Source organism: Xiphophorus maculatus, chromosome 7 (assembly GCF_002775205.1).
Source record: "Xiphophorus maculatus strain JP 163 A chromosome 7, X_maculatus-5.0-male, whole genome shotgun sequence".
NCBI classification, from domain to species: domain Eukaryota; kingdom Metazoa; phylum Chordata; class Actinopteri; order Cyprinodontiformes; family Poeciliidae; genus Xiphophorus; species Xiphophorus maculatus.
Genome location: NC_036449.1, coordinates 21,351,404 through 21,357,403, shown reverse-complemented (window position 1 = coordinate 21,357,403; position 6,000 = coordinate 21,351,404).

The window sequence follows — 6,000 nt, the reverse complement described above, 5'->3', positions numbered from 1 at the left end:
GGGAAAGTGTGGGAATAAATCAAAAATCAAGAAGCCTGAGACTATGAATGTGTTTTGAATCACTAACTTACTGTGGCCAAGAATTTATAACAGTTTGACAAGGGAAATTTTAAAACAACAGAGTAGTTGGTAACAAGTTTGTATTTTTCCAAGGGATTTAGAATCGGATTTTTATTTGTAAAACCATTTGAATGCCAGCCCATACAAAGATTTTATGTCAGGACTGCCCTCATTTAGCTATAATAATCTTTAAATCAATCCTGACTGATCTTCTTATTCTTGCTGAAGAAGACTATCCCCACAGCATGATAGATGTTCCACATTATGTGTTTGCTGTTACGAGTGTCACTGTATGGTCTATGCTGCAGTAAAACACGGTTGTTGCATATTAAATTCACACTTTCCAAACAAGAATCAAAGAACATAACTGGCTTCATAAACCAATTAATGAATGGTAACGATATATTTATATTAATTAAAGTAGAGACACTGTAAAAAGTGACATACTATAACAGTGGGATGCCACTAGACAAACACCATTGCCTTTTTTTTAGAGTGCCTTTAGAGCCGTTCCTGTGGAAAATATATTGGAGACTTTATGCATGTTTATCCCATGTATAAAGTCATTAGTTTCTTAAATGTGACACAGACTGTTCTCTGTTTCATTCTCTTAAAAAAAGCAACCCATTGCAATTGCTTATTCATGGGAAAAAGATCACTTGGTAAATCGTGTATGTTCTCTGTTTGTGTTCTTGACTTTATGCAGGAAGGAGACTTTGTAGTAACCAAAGCTTTAATTGTTTATTGTAGCGTGTCATGGATGGTTGGTTGAGTAAAGTTTCCCAGCATGCTCAGCACAGCACAGTTTGTTTGTTGATATGAGCTTGGGAGAACTGTTTGTAGTCCGTTGTGGGGTATATACACTGTAACAAATACAGTCACTGTTAACCAGTACACAGTGCACATTTGCTCTTGGCGGAAATTTATCAGCACATGATGAAATCTGGAGGGCCAAAATGACATGAGAGTAAAGATGAGTAAGAGTGGTACAACACAAGGAAAAACAACAAAGGCAAACAGCAAGAATTTAAGACATTATGTCATATTGTGGCAGAACCAAAAGTGCAGACTGGAGAACGGAATTGTGATTGAGTTCATTATTACTGGAAAACAGGCAAAACCGCAGCGTAATTGGATGGCAAAGTAACAACAGGGTGCAACAGAAGGAACCAGTGGAGAACAATGAGGCCAGGAAGGTTCATGCACAGATGAGGGAGAGGAAATGATACAATAACTAATTACAAACAAATGAATGCAACTGGGGAAGGGAGCAGGTAAAGCTAATGAGGAGATGACTAAGAGCTGAAAGGGGAGCAAATGGAAAGCTCAACATGTACTACGGACTGATGAAACTAAAGCTGTTGTGTTGGATCATAATGCAAACCTCAGAACAGTCTCAACTGTGTATGGAGCCTGGGGGAGGCAGAACCATTTTGTGGGTTTTTTTAGCTGGTGCCAGGAAGTTAAAGCTTGGATGTAAATGTGTTTTCCAATAGGAAAATTGCCCTGAGCACTTTGTAACTAATTTGTAACCAGCTTATACTTATATTATAAAATATGTTAACTAAAGTTTTGAGAAAAATTGTAGATAGAGCTGAATAGGTGTGTGTGAAAAAGGTGGCCCACACCATTTCTGTCTGGAGGAATGGGCCAAATTTCCAGCAAACTATTGTGAGAAGATGGTGAAAGTATGCCAAAAAAGTTTGACCTGTGTCATACAGGCAAATACTTACAGAATACAAAGAAGCAAAGAAAGAAATTTTCTCCTAAAATATATTTTTCTAATTATTCTGAATTTTGCAGATCTTGTGTTCTGTCATACAAACAAAAAAGCTTAAGTGTTAATTTATACAGCATATAAACATTTGGTTTTAACTATAGACAAAATGATCAGCTGTAACATTTGTTGCATAGGAGCAGCAACATTACAGACCAGTAAGTGTGAACACATATTGCCTAATGGCTGTGGCCTCTTTTAACAGGATAATGTGTTTGTCCACAAAGCAAAATTGTTGAGAAATTGGGGAGTTCAAAACAAAACTGATGCATTCACTTTGCTTCCAAATTCCTTAGATCTCAATCTAATCAAGCTACTGAGGGAAATTCTGGACAAACAAGAACCATGGAGGCCACTCCTTGCAGAAGAAAAAAGGAAATTATTTTATGATTTCCACACACAAATATCTAAAATAAAAAAACAAATATGCAGTATATAATTAATAGCATAGGCAAAAAATTAATCTCTGTAACATGACATTAGCAGAATTAATTTTTGGAGTAGAGATTAAGGAAAAATTTAATAAATTAAATTTGGAGATTATCTGGTTTGGCTAGCAAAAGTTCCCTTTGCATAAAATGACTTTTGTTTTCTCTTTAGCTTCATTTATGTCTTCTCATCTGCGTAAATCAATTTATATTAGCCAAGTAAAGATGGGAAAGGATTAAAACAAATACGAAGGAAGCAAGGCAATTTTTTCATCTCAAAAAGTTCTCAGAAGACAATTTGAAAAGTGAGGGGCATTTTGTTGATGAAGTAGGAAAGAAGTTTGTAGTTTCCTCCTAATTAAAAGATAAAAAAAAACAAAAAAAAAAACAGGTTAGCCGAGGTGAAATAAGAAGTAAGACATGATAAAAAAAATTCACTTCCCTTGTTCCCTAATAAGAGAACAGAGCCTCCAAGACACAGGCAGATCCTTATCAACAAACTGTGTCCTGTCGCCATAATCACTGAAGATGTGATAACTGAATTATCTGTCTCCTCTGATCTTTCCATCTGATAGAAAAACTACACTTCCTTTTCTCCAGGGCACAATTCAACTCCAGTAAACTGCCATCATTTCCCTGGCTCACATCTGCAGCCCAGCTCTGATCGTATCTGCACAGTTCAGCAAGAGGAACATGCAAGATCACACGGAGTCAATTGCCTGTCATGATACATTGGTTGAGAGCCAGCCATGAAGATCGGTGGTTGTAATGTGTATCATGGATCATAGGCAGCGCACGTTCAGAGTTACTGAGTGGTAAATGGTCTGAGGAGATCAAAGCAAAGAGCAAGAAAGACATAAACATGCTTTCAAGTTGTTTCAGCGGATGTACAAAAATATATGATGAATAGTTTTATGTATTAACTGAGTTCACAATCTGTGGAAACAGGCTTAATCAATAAGATTATAACTCATTCATTGAGTCAATATGAAACCAGTTACAGTTACTGAAAACTGTGGTGTACATACTGTATATACAGGGGTTGGACAATGAATTGTCGCTGTATTGGCTGCAAAAGGAGGCCCTACACCATACTAATAAGTTATTGTGGTCTAAAACCAGGTGTTTCAGTTTCATTGTCCAACCCCTGTATGTATTCTGTATTCAGCTCCCTTGACTTTCATACCTATGAAAAGTATCAGTGCAACCTCAGCAGTCACCTTAAACTTGGACACTAAATACAAATGCATGTCACACTTTTCAGATTTGTATTTGATAACGTTCTTGTAAAACATTTATCATTTTCCTTCAGCTTTACATTTGTCCACTACTTTGTTTTGGTCTTTCTCATAAATTTCCACTGAAACACATGGAAGATTGAAGATGTAATGTAACAAACTGTTACAGATTGGGTATGAATTCTACTTTAGGAATCTGGTCAAGATGAAAAGAGTAAGACATTTTGACAAAGCAGATAAACTCAGAGCCTCAGAAATGTGAATTTATTCAAAGTAAATGGAATCATGTTATGGTAATTACTCAACTGACCAGTTGTATTTCCTGATGTGATGAAAACAGTGAGGTCCTTCATGCATGAAGCAAGTATTTTTCAAAACACGCAGCCAAGTTCTCAGTTGACACACCATTAAAATCCACAGACATTTCAAACTATGCAAATCTCACATTTGCTTTCTTATAAAATAAATCCTATAGTTCAGTATTTATTTTGAAGTGTATCATGTAATTGCTTTTCAGAATGGGAAACATTTCCAGTTTGACAATAACACGGTACACTTCATAGTACTTCTACAAGAGATTAAGTTTATGTTCAGGTCAAAACAACCAGACAGGAGTATTTCACAGTGAGTCTAAGTTTGAGTCAGACCTTCCATAAACTTAACAAAAAATATCTGCAACCAAGGACTAGATGAAGTAAGGTCATTACCTTTTCACAGATCTGCCATTGTGCACATTATGCAAATACTGACAGACATCTATTCATTGGTTAAAAAAATCTCATATCCCGTGATCTAACTTTAAACCAACATTTTTTTAGTTTTAAGGGTCTGCTCTTGTAACTTCCTTTGACAGGCAGCTGTGCTGCAGTGCTAGCAGTAGCTTGTATATTATCACAATAAGCAAATTGAGATTTTATTAAAGTTCTTTGTGGTTTTTCTCCACTAACATATGAACATGTTGGGTTCTTTTGCTCATATAAAGTTACAGTTGAGTTAAGCAATAGCTTTTAACCATCATATTGTAGACTACAACCCTGGTTGCAGTATACTTCCCAAAGTCATTTGTTTTATTATCAACAAACATATGCAGTTCAGTTTATGATCAAATTTAAATAACAGTACCTATTTGTTTCGAGGATATGTTTATAGTAGTAAAACCCCTCTTTATTATTTACATATAACTGTGGTTAAAAGTCTTGTCATATTTCAAACACCCTCTAATCTTCTTTGATCCAAGCGTTTTATCACATATAACTGATCTAGGCCTAATATAAATGCCACTCTTGTGCTACAGGAAAATTGATTATTGCCAAATAGACCTCTACCTCAACCCTTCAAAAGAGAGCTGCAAAATAATAACAGATACCCAGTTAATGAAGCATGGATGATTAAAGAGCCCCGTCGGGAGAGGTTGTCAGACACTGCAGACAGTAAACCTTTTCCTCATCTTTTTTCTTCAGTCACCCTCTTAACTTTTAGCTGCAGGCAGATGAAATCTGCACGCCACATGAAACAAGAAAGGAGGGGGCTGTTGTCCTACAGGATGAACTTGAAAAAGACATTTGAAAAAAAATAAGATGAAATCAGGTACTGAGCATAGATAAAATCTTCTTCCATAGTCCTTAGGAACTGATCAGTTGCTACTATGATGTGAGACAATATCAGAACCTTTACAGATTTTGTCTTTGTTTTTGTCACACTTGAATGTTTTTTATCAAATCTATTTTGATACCAGACAATGAGTAAATATGAGATGTAGTTTTTGAAAAAGGATTAATTTGTGGAAAAGTGCCATTTAGATCCATGACTTTATGTGAAAAAGTAATCCCACTTGAACCTAATTACTTTGTGTGCCACTGTTTGTCTGCAACAACTGCCACCAAAGCATTTGCAGTAGCTAGAAATAACTCTGGACTTTGACTAGGTCACTTTGAAAGTTTCATTTTGTTTTATGTTTCTCTTAGCAATTCAGAGGTGGACAATAGGGTGCTTTAGATCCCTTTAGAAAATTCTACAAAAAGTTCCACTTTTTTCTTGTAAATCCACAAAATATTTTTCCAAAAGTCATGAGGATCAAAAAGATGTTTTTTTTTATTATTATTATTTGGGATAGATCTTAATGTTCCTTTCGGGCAGCTGTGCATTTTGTCACCGATATCTCCCAGATCTAAATAAGATATCAATTTAGAGGCTACTTTTGTCTATACTTAGGTCATCTTTGTTAGACATTAAAATAGTTTATTTGAAACACTGAAGCATGACAAAGCAAAGACAAAAATCTGTAAGGGAGGAAGTCATTTTTAGTAGAGTTGTACATGAGCTTAAAAATGTCCAAACAGCCAGCAAATGATCATCTTCTCAGCTTCTATGAACTCTTCAACCCCAGTGTTTAAAGTATCACCCACAAGAATACACTATTAACTTGTCAGTATCTTAAGCACTCCTACACTGACTCAGCTCTGCAACCTTTTCCTTTATTTCATGTCTCCCCACGCAA